General features: G+C 41.7%; 2 protein-coding genes across 3 annotated transcripts in view; one reads left to right on the plus strand and one right to left on the minus strand.

Annotated features, from left to right (window-relative positions):
- The window catches only part of LOC101002013 (lysM and putative peptidoglycan-binding domain-containing protein 2), a 28641-nt gene extending 19082 nt beyond the window's left edge, over nucleotides 1–9559 (minus strand). Inside the window, exon 1 of the mRNA XM_009210174.2 lies at nucleotides 9250–9559. The gene's annotated coding sequence lies outside the window, so the exon portion shown is untranslated. The remainder of the gene's footprint in view (nucleotides 1–9249) is intronic.
- A 21-nt stretch (nucleotides 9560–9580) lies between these two features.
- The window catches only part of LOC101000835 (tropomodulin-2), a 64934-nt gene continuing 60125 nt past the window's right edge, over nucleotides 9581–14389 (plus strand). The window contains exon 1 of one of the 2 annotated variants that reach the window (XM_003900940.4): nucleotides 9581–9691. The gene's annotated coding sequence lies outside the window, so the exon portion shown is untranslated. The remainder of the gene's footprint in view (nucleotides 9692–14389) is intronic. The other variant, XM_009210173.4, reaches the window with a different exon arrangement.

Here is a 14389-nt window from a genome sequence, read left to right on the forward strand (position 1 = left end):
CCCTGACTGGAGTGCAGTGGTGCAATCTCCACTCACTGCAACCTCCACTTCCCAGGTTCAAGCGATTTTCATGCCTCAGCCTCTCAAGTAGCTGGGATTACAGGTGTGCACCACCACACCTAGCTGAAATTTGTATTTTTAGTAGAGATGGGGTTTCACCATGTTGGCCAGACTGGACTTGAACTCCCGACCTCAGGTCATCTACCCACCTCAGCCTCCCAAAGTGCTGGGATTCAAAAAGAAATTTTTAACTATTGAGCAATAACCACATTCCTGCCTTCCTCAGTCCCTGGTCACCTCTAATCTACTTTCGGTCTTATTAATTTGACTCTTGTAGATAGTTCATAAGTGGAAGCATACAATATTTTTCCTTTTGTGTCTGCCTTATTTTACTTAACATAATGTTTTCAAGGTTCATCCATGTTGTAACATGTATCATGTTGAGTTTTGGGGAGCTCTTTGTATATTTTGAATATAAGTCCTTTAGCAGAGACGTAGTTTTTAAATAATTGTTTCCCAGTCTGTGGCTTGCCTTTTAAATCTTTTAACAGGGTCTTTCTCAGAGCAGGAGTTTTTAACTTCAATAAAGGCCAACTTACTCGCTGGGTGCAGTGGCTCATGCCTGTAATCCCAGCACTTTAAGAGGTTGAGGCAGGAGAATCCCTTGAGGTCAGGAGTTTGAGACCAGCCTGGCCAAAATAGTCATACTTTTTAGTCTCTACAAAAAAAATAGAAAGACTTAGCCAGTTGTGGTGGCACATGCCTGTAGTCTCAACTACTCACAAGGCAGAGATGGGAAGATTGCTTGAGACTAGGTGTTTGAGGCTGCAATGAGCCATGATCGCCCCACTGCACTCCAGCCTGGGGGACACAGTGAGACTCTGACTCAAAAATACATACATACATACACACATACATAAATGTTTCTAACTTGAGAACTTCTATTTTGTCTTTCATGGATCATACTTTTGGTGTTGCTTATAAAAGTACAACCTAGATATTCTATGTTATTTTCTAGAAGTTTTATAGTTTTGCGTTTTACATTTACTTCTGTGATCAATGCATTTCCCCCTCCTTTTTTTGAGATGGGGTCTCACTTTATTGCCCAGTCTGGTCTCAAATTCCTGGGGTCAAACCATCTTCCCACCTCAGTCTTTTGAGTAGCTGGGAGTACAAGCAAGCACCACTGCACCCAGCAGGCTGATTCATCTTGAGTTAATTTTTGTGAACAGTATAAGGTCTGTGTTTAGATTCATTGTTTTACATGTGGATGTCTAGTTATTTCAGCAACATTTGCTGAAAAGACTATTTTTTCTCTATTAAGTTGCTTTTGCTCCTTTGTCAAGAATCAGTTAACTATATTTGTGTGCGTCTATTTCTGGACATTCTATACTGTTCCATTGATCTAACTGTCTATTGTTTCACGAATACTACAGTGTCTTTATTACTGTAGCTTTATAGTAAGTCTTAAAGTTGGGTAAGTCCTCTGAATTTGTTCTTCTTCAGTATTGCATTGGCATTTCTAAGCCTTTTACCTTTCCATACAAACTTTGGAATCAATTTGCCAATATCCACAAAATAACTTGTGATTTTGACTGGGATTGCATTGAATCAATAGATCAAATTGTGAAGAATTGAGCCTTCCTATCTGTGAACATGGAATACCTCTCCATTTATTCATATCTTCTTTTATTTCTCTCATCAGTTTTGTTGTTTTCCTCACATAGATATTGTATGTATACCTAAGTATTTATTTGTTTCTGTCTGTTTCCTTTTTTCTTTTTTGGTGCTAATGTAAGAGACATTGTGCTTTTAATTTCAAATTCCAATTACAGGAAAGCAGTTGTTTTTTCTATAATAATCTTGTATCCTACAATCTTGTTATAATCAGTCATTTGTTCCAGAGTTTGGATTTTTTGTTTTGGGAGGGTTTTGGGGCTTTTTGGACAATTCTTTGGGATTTTCTACATAGATAATCATGTTATCTATGAACAAAGACAGTTTTGTTTCTTCCTTCTCAATCTGTAGATCCCTTTTCCCCCTTATTGTCTTATTGCATCTGCTAGGACTTCCAATACAATGTTGAATAGAGGGTGGCAGGGGATACCCTTACCTTGTTTCCAATCTTGGGGGAAAAGCATCTAGCTTCTCACCATTAAATATAATGTTGGCTGTAGAGGTTTTCATAGATGTTCTTTATCAAATTGAGGAAGTACCCCTCTGTTCTCAGTTTGCTGAGGACTTTTTAGCATGAACAGATGTTGAATTATGTCAAAAGTTTTTTCTGCATCTATTGATATAATCATATGACATTTTTCCTCTTTAGCCTGTTGATGTAATAGATTATATTAATTAATTTTTGAATGTTGAACCAGCCTTGTTTACCTGGAATTAATCCTACTTGATTGTGGCATATAATTCTTTTTTTTTTTTTTTTTTTGAGACGGAGTCTCGCTCTGTCGCCCAGGCTGGAGTGCAGTGGCCGGATCTCAGCTCACTGCAAGCATAATTCTTTTTATCAAATGTTGGATTCAATTTTTTAATATTTTGTTGAGGACTTTTACATGTATATTCATGAGAGATATTGGCCTGTAATTTTCTTTTCTTGTAATATTTTTGTCTGGTTTTGGTATTGGAGCAATGCTGGCATTATAGAATTAGTTAAGACGTGTTCCCTCTGCTTCTGTTTTCTGAAAGAGATTGTGGAGAATTAGTATCATTCTTCCTTAAATGTTTCATAGAATTCACCAGCTCAACCTGAGTTATGATAAATGAAATAGAGACTAGAAAAACAACAAGAAAGTCAACAAATCCAAAAGTGTATTCTTTGAAAAGATCGACAAAATTGACAAACCTTTACCTAGACTGACCAAGAAAAAAAAAGAGAGAAGATTCAAATTACTAAAATCAGAAATAAAAAAGAGGATATTACTACTGATCTTAGAGAAATAAAAAGGATAATAAAGAATGTTATGAACAACTGTATGACAACAAATTAGATAAATAAAGTGAATGAATTCCTAGAAAGACATGAACTAACAAAACTGACTCAAGAAGAAATACACAATCTGAATAGACGTAGAACAAGCAGAGATTGAATGTGTCATTTTTAAACCTCCAACAAAGAAAAGCCAAGACCTAGATAGCTTCATTGATGATTTGTACCAAACATTTAAAGAAAAACTAATATTAATCTTTGCAAACACTTCCAAAACATAGAAGAACACTTTCTAACTCATTTTATAGTGCCAGTATTACCTTAGTACCAAAACCAAAGACATAACAAGGAAAAAAAACTATAGACTAATACTTCTTACGAATGTAGACACAAAAATTCTCAACAAAATACTAGCAAACTAAATCTTGCAACATGTAGAAAGGATTATCTACCATGACCAACCGGGATTTATCCCAGGAATTACTGGTAAATTTAACACCTGAAAATCAATGTATTACAATATATTAACAGAATAAAGGGAAAAACAATCCAGAGACCCCTCTCAACAGACACAGAAAAACTCTTTGATGAAATCCAGCACCCTTTTGTTATAAGAACATTTAACAAAGTGGGAATAAACAGGAATTCCCTCAAACTAATAAAGGATGTTTACCAATGAACACCATCCAGAAAGTTACACACACACAAACACACACATACAAACACACACAAACAGAATGGGAGAAAACATTTGCAAATCACATATCTGATAAGGGACTTGTGTCTAGAACATATAAAGAACCTTTATATATCAATAGCAATAAGACAAATAGTCCAACTAAAAAATAAAATAGGCAAAGGATTTGAATAGACATTTCTCCAAAGAAGATATAAAATGGCAAGTAAACACACGAAAACATGTTCAACATCATTAGTCATTTGGGAAATCATTACAATCACAATGAGATACCACTGCACACTCACTAGGATGGCTATAATTTTAAAAAGGCGTTAACGAGTGTTAGCGAGGATGTGGAGAAATTGGAATTTTCACCCATTGCTGGTTAGAATGCAAAATGGTGCAGCTACTTTGGAAAACAGTTTGGTGGTCCCTCAAAATGCTTCATATAAAGTTACCATATGACACAGTAATTGCACTCCTAGATATATACCCAAGAGAAATAAAAACATATCTGTACAAAAAATTGTATATGAGTGTGCATAGCAACATTATTCATAACAGCCAAAATGTGGAAGCAGTCTAAATGTCCATTAACTGATGAACAGGTGAACAAAATGTGGTCTATCCATACAATGAATTTATTTGGCCATAAAAAAGAATAAAGTACTAATATGTATTACAACATGAATGAACCCTAAAAATATTATAATTAGGGAAAGAAGCCAGTCATAAAATACAACATGTTGTATGATTCCATTTACGTGACATGTCCAGAATAAGCAATCTAGAGAAGACAAAAAATAAATTTGTGATTGCCAGGGTCTGGGTGTGTAGGGGGAATGAGGAGTGAGTGCTAACATGTTTGAGGTTTCTTCTGGAGTTTTGAAAACGTTCTAAAGTTATAATAGATTGGGTGATAGTTACACAACTCTGTGAATATACGAAAAACCATTGAACTGTGCATTTTTAAAAGGTGAATTTCTGATATGTGAAATATGTCTTAACAAAACTGTATTTAGAGAGAGAGAGAGAGAGAGAGAATGGTTTAATAAAGCTCCATCACTCAGCTTCAACCATTATCAACTCACGGCCAATCATTTCATCTAAACCCCACCCCACCAATCTACCCCATCTCCCACACGGGATAATTTTTAAAGTAAATTCCTGATATTATTTCTTCTGTAAATCATCAGTTTATTGCTCCAAAAAGTAAGGACTCTTCAAAAAACTAATCATGATACTGTTATCACATCCAAAAAAATTTTTAAATAACACCTTAGTCCAGGTGCAGTGGCTCAGGCCTGTAATCCCAACCCTTTGAGAAGCCAAGGTAGGCAGATCACTTGAGGTCAGGTGTTCACGACCAGCCTAGCCAACATGGTGAAACCCTGTCTCTACTAAAAAAAAAAAAAAAAAAAAATACGAAAATTAGGCAGGCGTGGTGGCACACGCCTGTAGTCCCAGCTACTGGGGAGGCTGAGACATGAGAATTGCTTGAACCCAGGAGGCAAAGGTTACAGTGAACCGAGATCACGCCACTGCACTCCAGCCTAGGCAACAGAGTAAGACTCTGTCTCAAAACAACAACAACAACAACAACAACAACAACAAAACTGTAATCCCGGCACTTTGGGAGGCCAAGGCAGGTGGATCACCTGAGGTCAGGAGTTTGAGACCAGCCTGACCAACATGGAGAAACCCCATCTCTACTAAAAATACTAAATTAGCCAGGCGTGGTGGTGCATGACTGTAATCCCAGCTACTTGGTAGGCAGAGTCAGGAGAATCACTTGAACCCAGGAGGTGGAGGCTGAGGTGAGCCAAGATCGCGCCATCGCACTCCAGCCTGGGCAACAGGAGCAAAACTCTGTCTCAAAATAATAATAATAATTTTTAAAAACAGTCTTTAATACAATCAAATATTCTGTGTTCACACTTTCCCCAATTGTCTCATTAATGTGAAATTTTAACAGCTGTTTTTTCAAATTAAGATCACACAGTACATTTTGTTATTTGTCTCTTGAATTTCTGTGTGTCTATAAGCTTTCTCTCCTTTTATTTTTCTTGCAATTTATTTATTGAAGAAACAGTTGTTTGTCATGTAGAGCTTCCTATATTTTGGATTTTGCTGATTGCATCACTGTGGTATCATTTAACATGATCATGATTACATAGTAATTAGCTTTTAGATGTTTGCTGTCAATTATACTACACATACGATTTAATTCATAATTCATCAACATAGTCGCTGCTCCTTTTAGTCCTTACAATCCACCATATCCTTTGAAGCATCCTTGACACAAATTATCTCATTTAGTCTTTCTAATAACCCTATGTGGTATTATTATCCTCAATTTAAGAGATGAAGACGGCCAGGTGCAGTGGCTCATGCCTGTAATCCCAGCACTTTGGGAGGCCAAGGCAGGTGGATCACAAAGTCAGGAGATTGAGACCATCCTGGCCAACATGGTGAAACCCTGTCTCTACTAAAATACAAAGAATTAGCCAGGTGTGGGGGCAGCGCCTGTAGTCCCAGCTACTCAGGAGGCTGAGGCAGGGGAATCACTTGAACCCAGGAGGCGGAGGTTGCAGTGAGCCGAGATCACACCACTGCACTCCAGCCTGGTGACAGTATCCAAAAAAAAAAAAGAAGAAGAAGAAAATGAGGCTTAAGAGAGGTTACAGAAACTTGGCCATAGTCAATCTGCCAGTAAATATCTGGGTTCAAACTCTCTGATGTTAAAACCCATGCTGTTATCTGTTATATGATAATATTCCATCACATTGCCTGTGGTTTGTGGTGGTTGTTTTTAATCAACTCTAGGAAGCAGTCTTTCAGTCCATTCAAAGAATGTACTTTCACATTTCATCTTTAACACTTAGGATGCTTTCAACTTCAAGTAACAGAAAACTCCATCTCAAATTGACTCAACAATAAGGTTGTTTATTATCTCATATAACAAGAAATCCAGAAGAAGGGCAGCACTGCGGCTGGTTGATGACTGACTTAACAACATGGCAGACCCAGATTAATTGTATCTCTTTACAATGGCCAGAACTGGGTCACATGTCCACTACTAAACTTTCAGAGGCCAGTTAAGAGGATCCCATTCCTCTTGTCTATGATAGATTTGAGAGTGTACCTCAGAAGCTGATAGAGTCACCTTTCCTAATGTGTAAACACCCACATAGGCTTCTATAAAGAAGAAGAGGAGGGTGGACTGAATTTTGAATAGACAACCAACAGTATCTACTACCTGTTCCTAATGAGGTATGCTACATATTCCACTGTGAATAATTAAAATACTTCATTATAACTGCCACATTGAACTTTTTTACTTTCTGTCATGTGACAATTACAGTCAATATATCAGCTTCTTCATTTACAGGAAGAAATGGTTACACAAGATGATATGTAAAGTCCCTTCCAGTTCCAGGAGTTCTGTTTCAATTTTACATTTTCATCTTCTAAAAAGCAAGTAGAAAAGTTACACCTACAAGATATGGTCCAGAAATGATAATGGGTTTCAACTGATAAGTCATTGGCATATTGACATCCTTTCTCCCTTAAAATAGGACATAAGCATCAGATATAAAGAGCTAAACAGACTGGAACTGGTAATATCTTTCCATTAAGTTTTCACTTTTAGGTTAAATGTTCTACTTCCCTCACTCATCCATGAACACCTTCCAGTTTCCAACACTCATCATACAGACAGAGACTGATCAGAAGTTCCTTTTCACAACTCACTTTATTTTGGTGTCAATATCCTCCTGGAGCATGGCTCTAGGGCTGTAGGATAGCTCTTGTATCTCTGCTTCGACTGCCAAATATGACTTTAACTTAAATCATTCACCTGTCTGCTTCCTTTCATGGCTGGTTTCTGCAGGAATAATCTATTCATTTTATCACATGCAGCCATTTTCCTTGTGAGGAACCACAGGAAACCAAAGAGAAATACCGTACACTACTGAGCACCATTGCTACTCTTTCTTCCAATATGAATGAAATTGCTTTATTATTTTCAGCTTATGCCTACTATCAGCTTTCTCTGGGAAAACTGCTGGTTCGATCCTTAAGCAGTCCTGTTCTTATTTAACAGAAGGCTATGACGGTAACAAATGCACAACATAAAAAAGTCAAAGGCATCCCGTCGGTTACACAGGACATTCGGAATAACAAATGTACAGGAAAACTTGGGAACATGACTTAAAGTAATTTGGTCACACCCCCATTTCCTTTAACTCTTTCTGGCTCAGATTTGTCATTCTGACAGGAGGCCCAGGGCATAGTCCATTACCACAATTGTTCGTAGAAACGACACTGGTCTCTCAGTCAGCAGCTACTGCGTGCCAGTGCTCATCATGCTAGTTTCCAGAGTTTTAGAGAATTAACTTTACTTTCTGGTTCAACCCATCTGCTGGGGAGGGTATGGCCCTATTTTGAAATGTGCAAAGGGGAGACAGTGCTGGGGGTGCCCACAGGGGAAGGAGAGAAGACAGGCTTATTGACCACCTCTATAACCTTGAATAAGTCACATCACCTCTCTCTGCCTCTTATTAACTATCATTGGGGAAAAATACCCTCACTCTGCCTGTCTCACAAGAGTTCTCATAAAAATAAAATAAGAACACGAATAGGAAAGTATTTTCATAAATGCAAAGCAGTGTTATCATTTTCAGATATGGACTTTCCTCTACAGCACTTTTTTTTTGGCCACACGATTACTGCACACCTCGTGCCAGACAGACTATAAAGCTGTTTCACCTCTTTTCACATTTTGCCTAAAATTTCATACAGAGATTACAACAGCCATGCTGCATCCATCCCTTTGGTTCATTTTCCTCCACCACATCTCTGAATGCAAATCCCACCATCATGTGAAACACTGCATAGTAGCAACTTGCAAAACTCAACCAACTTTAAACTGTCAAGACAAGTCCCATAGGCAAAGGTTACGCTCAAAATAAGCTGCAAAAGTTCAAGAAGGAGAGAGAGACCACATCTAATTAGAAAAGGCTTCTGGAAGGTAAATATAGATGCCATGTATTTTCATAATGTTGGTCTTTGTCCTTTGTCATCCCACTGTACTGTCATGCTTCAGAAACTTGACTTTATTTTCTCTATCTTTGGAGCTCTCAAGAATCTGACAGAGAGAATATCTTATGGTATATTCAGGGATGAAGTGAACCGGCTCAACAACTAACAAACCCAGTGGATTTTAACATTTACCCAGCCCAACGAGGTCCAACTATCTTTAGGTTAGCACGACGTATAGGACTTTCCCGGCCCAAGAACTCCCTTGGAACCCCCAAGGAAGGAACTTTCACTGAGTATGCACTAAGCGCCAGACCCTAAGTGCTATGGGTCGCTTAATCCTCACAACACTTTTTCAAGCTTTAAGCCTGTTTTACAGATGAGGACGCGAAGGCTCAGACAGGCTACGTCGTCCGGTCTCACCTCAGTGAAGCCACCACTGCGCGTGGGCTCTCCAGCCCCTCACGCCATCACCCTAGAGCCTTGCTAACCTCCACCTCGCTCACCTCTCTCCCTCCCTAGGCTGCCCAACTACTCTCTCCTCCCACGCCTCTGCCCAGCCAGAAAACCCTGGGGCGGGCGGGGTCTGTACCTGAGCCCGCTCTCAACGCGGCTTCCGTGTCAGGATGCTCGCTTACAAGAATGCTCCTCACAAGCTTGAAAGCCGTTGCCACCCACGCTCTCCGGAGCCCCAAGCGTCTCCAAAGAGCCTGCCCAGGCTTCCCCCCGACCCAGGTGCTTCCTCCCCTGCAGAACTGTGGCGGGGTTCAGACCCCGATTCCGGGAGGGGACACCTGTCGAGGAAGGGCGGGGCTGGGGGACAGCGGGGCCGCGGCGAGGCGCCGCCAGGAACTACGCTTCCCAGCCTGCTCCGCTGCAGCCGCGCGCCCCGGCGCCGCGCCCGGCCGGGAGCCGCCTGTTGATCGCCGCTCTCGCCCCGGCCACGGCGCCGCCCCTGCTCTCCCGGCCCCGCTCCACCGGGGCTGACGGACTGACGGCCCACACCGCCGGCTCCGGGATGAGTGCACGGACGGGTGAGCGCGCCGGGGGGCGGGTGGGGCCTGCTCTGGCCAGCCGCTGTCTGCAGCCCCCGGGCCCGCAGCGCTGTGGCCGCCGCGCCCTCCCTGCCCGCGGGAGGATGCTCCGCGGCATGGGCGCTCGGCCGGGCGGGCGGGCAGAGCCGGGCCGCCTCTCGCCTCTCGCCTCCCGGCCTGGCCGGCTGCTCTGGGAGACCAGGCGCTGCGCCCGGAAAGGAGGCGCCCGCCGGGGTGTGGGTCCCGCGCCCGGCACTGCGGTGCCGCAGCCTCTGCAGCTCGCTGGGCGGCGGCGTGGAGGGCGCGGTCTCCTGTCCTCTCGGGCTGCGGGGCTGTGTTCTTCCACGCCGGGCTTTGTTCCCCCACTTTCCCCCTTCCTGTGCATGTTTGATGAGCTCCTGGAGCGCTATGCATCTCCCTGCCTCGTTCAGCAGGCGATGGGGAGGGGTGGACTGGCCGGCGTCTTTCCTGAGATCGCTGGAGCTGTCACTCGCAGGGCGTTTCAGCCTCCCAGAAAGCGGCCTCGTGCGGATCCTCGAGAACCTTATTATTATTGTTATTACTTTTCTGGTTAAAGTAATGGTAGTATGTGCTCCATTGAGGCTTCCTAAATTTTCCCTGTTGGCCTGCGAAAATGAAGGTGAATTTTTAAAAGAATAATAAAAGGCTCCTAATGGGAATTTTTAGAATATTCAGAGGTAGGAAGGTGATGCCGTCACAATGCAAATTAGCGGTGAAGGAGGCCGTGCTTGCTGCAGCTTCGTCTGTGCCCATTACATATCTGAATCACGAGGCATTTGGGAAGGGAATGAAAAGAATATCGGGGGAGGTGTTTCAAAAACCAGGTTCTCCTATTAGCTCGACCATTCAGGAGCTGAGAGACCTGGGCAAGTCTCTCCACCTCTCTGGGCCTCTGCCTATAAAGTGGGGCGTTTGGGCTAAATGATTTGTAAACCTCTGTTCTTCCAAGATTCTCCCCTCTCAGGGAACTGAGAAGATGAGAGTGTTTCTGTTTCAAACAGCACTACAGAAAGCCTGATTGTGACAACAAGCGCCTCTGCCCTAGTGAGGAGGAAAGATTTTTCAGAGCTTCAGCAATCTGATTTTTTAAGAGAAAACTGATTTTCTCTGTCTGCTCTCTTCAGTCTCACCCAGTAAATATGCATTGCAATCATTTTAATTTTTATAAGGAACTGTACATTGGTGGGCAACAAAGTGATGGGGTTTGTTTTTGTTTTTGTCTTTAATTTGCTGAAGGTGAAGTGATGGGATCAGCAGATAAAGGGTTAGTGGCTCCCTAGGGCTGGGCATGAGTGGTCAAATGTGGTCAGCATGGTGGTGGGGGAGGAAGCCCCAACAAGAAGTAACCAGAGTGTATATATACAGAAAAGAGAAGATGCATACGGATGGATCATTGTTTGAAAAAGAAATACACAACAGAAGGAATGAGAAAATCAGAAATTTGGCGCTCTGCAAACCCTAACATGACAGTTCTATAAGGCAAGGACTTACCAACTGGTCCAAAACCTTTGAGTGAAAGGTAGTTGGGGAATAGGATTTTCATATTATTTTAAAGTATCTCACCACAGGTTACTCTGGGAAAATTTGTCCTTACAATGGAGAAATTAGGAGGTTACCACTGGAACTAAATGACCAAGTTTAGCAGCATCTACTGTGAGTCTCCCGTCGTGAAGCAATAAGGAGGCATAATTTTACCTCTGTAGTGTTCCTACCAAAAGACTTGGGGATGGGGCAGAGCAAATGGGGGACAACTATTGTAGATTAAATACTCAAGTGATACAACAGTGAACTGGGATGTATGAACTTTGAATCCTAGACGAGAAAAAAAAAGCTGTAAAAGACAATGTGGAGATAGTGACAGCTAGGTAGGGTGCAAATCCCTTGCTGCAAAGATATTTTTGCTTTTCCTGGATTGTATGTGTATATGTATACATGAAAATATTAATTTAAAGTATACATACTTACTTGCATGAATGTCTGTGTGTATCTGTGAATCTCTCAATCAGTATTCCCCAAAATATGTAGAATGTTAATGGATTATAAGAAAAAGAAAGTGCCTAGCCAGATGTGGAAAACACTGAGCAAAGCTGGAAAAGTTGGTTTATTCTTGACTTTCGGAGCCTTTCATGGGTTAATGATCATTGTATATGGGGATGTAAATGGGGTGGGAATGTCCATAGGATGGGATATGTAATGTAATGTTTCCCAAACTGCGTGCAAAAATAAAAAATGAAAAATATCTTGAGGGACTGTCATTACATGGAACCAACTTTGAGAAACTGCCTTTAATGCATTTTTGAGTGATAGATCAGGACATATGATTAAATGTGTAAGTTGTAAGTATTTGTGCTTCCCATTACCTACAGATTAGAATTCAAATTTCAGTTTCTGGTTTTAATGGATCATAACAGTTTGATCCGTCTACTTTTTCAACCTAAATTTCCCATCTTTCTTCCTATAAATTATCCTGCTTAGTCCTTTGTTGTATACTATGAACCATTTTTATTTTCAGTACACCAAAAAGTCAATTCTACATAACTTTAAGGCTTCGTGGTTGTGTAAAATGGGACGCGCTCTTCTGCTCTGGCTCTTCATGGACTGAGATAGCCACCTTTACTCCCAAAGCCATTTTGAGTTCCTTGGCCTTGGTCACATGTTTCAGCACAACCTTCCTTAAAGCTGTGATTTCTTCCTATTTCTGCTTTTATGAATTGCCATCCTATTTTGGCATCAAAGCTGCCCCACTTATTACCTCTTTCACATGTGTCATCAGTATTCCTGGGTTCCCCTAGTAAAAGTTAGGTAGGGTGGGGATGAGAAAGTCAGCTACAGGACTGTGAGTGACATGAGCTCATGAAACAGGGCACAAGGCCAGCCATGCCAAGCCTGGACAAGAGGAGAAAGGAGACAAGCTGAGGCACAAGCCCTAAGAAAGGACCAGGAGGTCCCTTGAACTGGGCTGCTATTCAGGCAGTGTGCATGGGGACAACTGTTCTCATTGTTGATAAACAACCATTCTGACTGGGCAGTGTCCATTTTATACCAGTTGCTAAATGTTTTGTACATCATCTAGGTAAGCACTTACAAGCCAGGGTGCACGCAGCATCCATAAGTCATAACAAAGCCTGGATCAAAACCTACCTGGTATAAGATGCCGAAGAAAGAGACAAGATGAGTGAGTCAAAGACCACATAAGCAAGCAGAAGAAAGGAGGGCACATGAATCAAAGGACAAAAAGCAGGAAATGCAAGGTGCCAATCAGGAAGTTAGAAGAAGCCTATAAATTCCCAAAGGCAAGAGGAAGGACATGGTTAAAAGCAACAGGCAGTTAAAAACCAGAAAGGCACAGATCTCCAAGTGGAAGGCAATGAGATAAATAGAGGTCAAGAAACAGGAACTCCTCTAAAAACAGAAAAGAAGGCCAAACACAGGAACAAGGCAACAGCGGGAAATAGGACCCGCCATGAGAATTGGAAACCAAGAGGCAGGCTGGGCAAATAGCAAGACTTTTTGACTACTTCCTGCCCAGGTGGAAATCTATCTCATAGCTTGGCCAGCTTACACTATGGTGGCTTTCTACACCTAGCAACACTGACCTGCAGCTCTTACAGGTTCTGCCTCTTTATATTCAGCAGATCTTGATGAGGAAAACAGAGGGAAAGAACACCCAAAAAAGAAGATTATTCCATAACCAAGGATGAAAGAGAAATAGCTTTGACTGAGGGCTTGCGCTTGCCAGACACTGTGCCTAATATGTACATGGTCACCTTAAGTGTCACCTCAGCCTTCTGAGATAAGCACTGTTCTTTGCGTGTTTTACTGAGGATGGAACAGAGGTTTGGAGAGGCTGTCACTGCACATGTATCTGCACCATCAGACCTTGGGTTGGTTAACTCCAAGGCCCGTGCTTTTAGTCTTCTGTGTTCTTCTAACCTTGGACAGGAGCAGTCACTAGTGGGCACCTTGTTTTTCAAGTATGATTTAAGCTTTGGCAAGTTTTGTGTTGTAAGATTGGGAAATACGAGCTCTGCCTTCTAGTAAGATCTGTTCCTCATTCCTCTTTCAGCTTGTTCCTTCCCATTACTGTACCATATTTTTGATGGAGACTTCTCCTTATCCCCACCTCATTCGTCCTTCATCCTCTGCAAGTATTTCCCAGAATACGTAGAAGCCTTTTAGTTGTTTTAAAATAAAACAAACTTAACTGGCTCATCTTCAAATAGCTACATTACAAAACACAGGCCATTGCCATGTTATATTTGCCCAGCAGCCAGAAATGAATTAAATATCTAGGATCAATTCATGTTTTGTTGGAGGATACATTGATATGCAGATTCTGTTTTAATTTACTAGTTTTAGAAAATGTAGATTTAGCTCTGGTGAAAATCAGTGCACTAATTGTTTAAAATTATGAAATATTAAAGATATTTTAAAAAGAATAAAGAGGGCTGGGTGTGGTGGTTCACGCCTGTAATCCCAGCACTTTGGGAGGCCAAGGCAGGTGGATCAGGAGCTCAAGACCAGCCTGGCCAACATGGTGAAACCCCGTCTCTATTAAAAATACAAAATTTAGCCAGGCATGGTGCCATGCGCCTGTAGTCCCAGATACTTGGGAGGCTGGGTAGGAGAATCACTTGAACCTAGGAGGCAGAGGTTACAGTAAGCCAAGATCATGCC

Source organism: Papio anubis, unplaced genomic scaffold (assembly GCF_008728515.1).
Source record: "Papio anubis isolate 15944 unplaced genomic scaffold, Panubis1.0 scaffold187, whole genome shotgun sequence".
Taxonomy (NCBI): domain Eukaryota; kingdom Metazoa; phylum Chordata; class Mammalia; order Primates; family Cercopithecidae; genus Papio; species Papio anubis.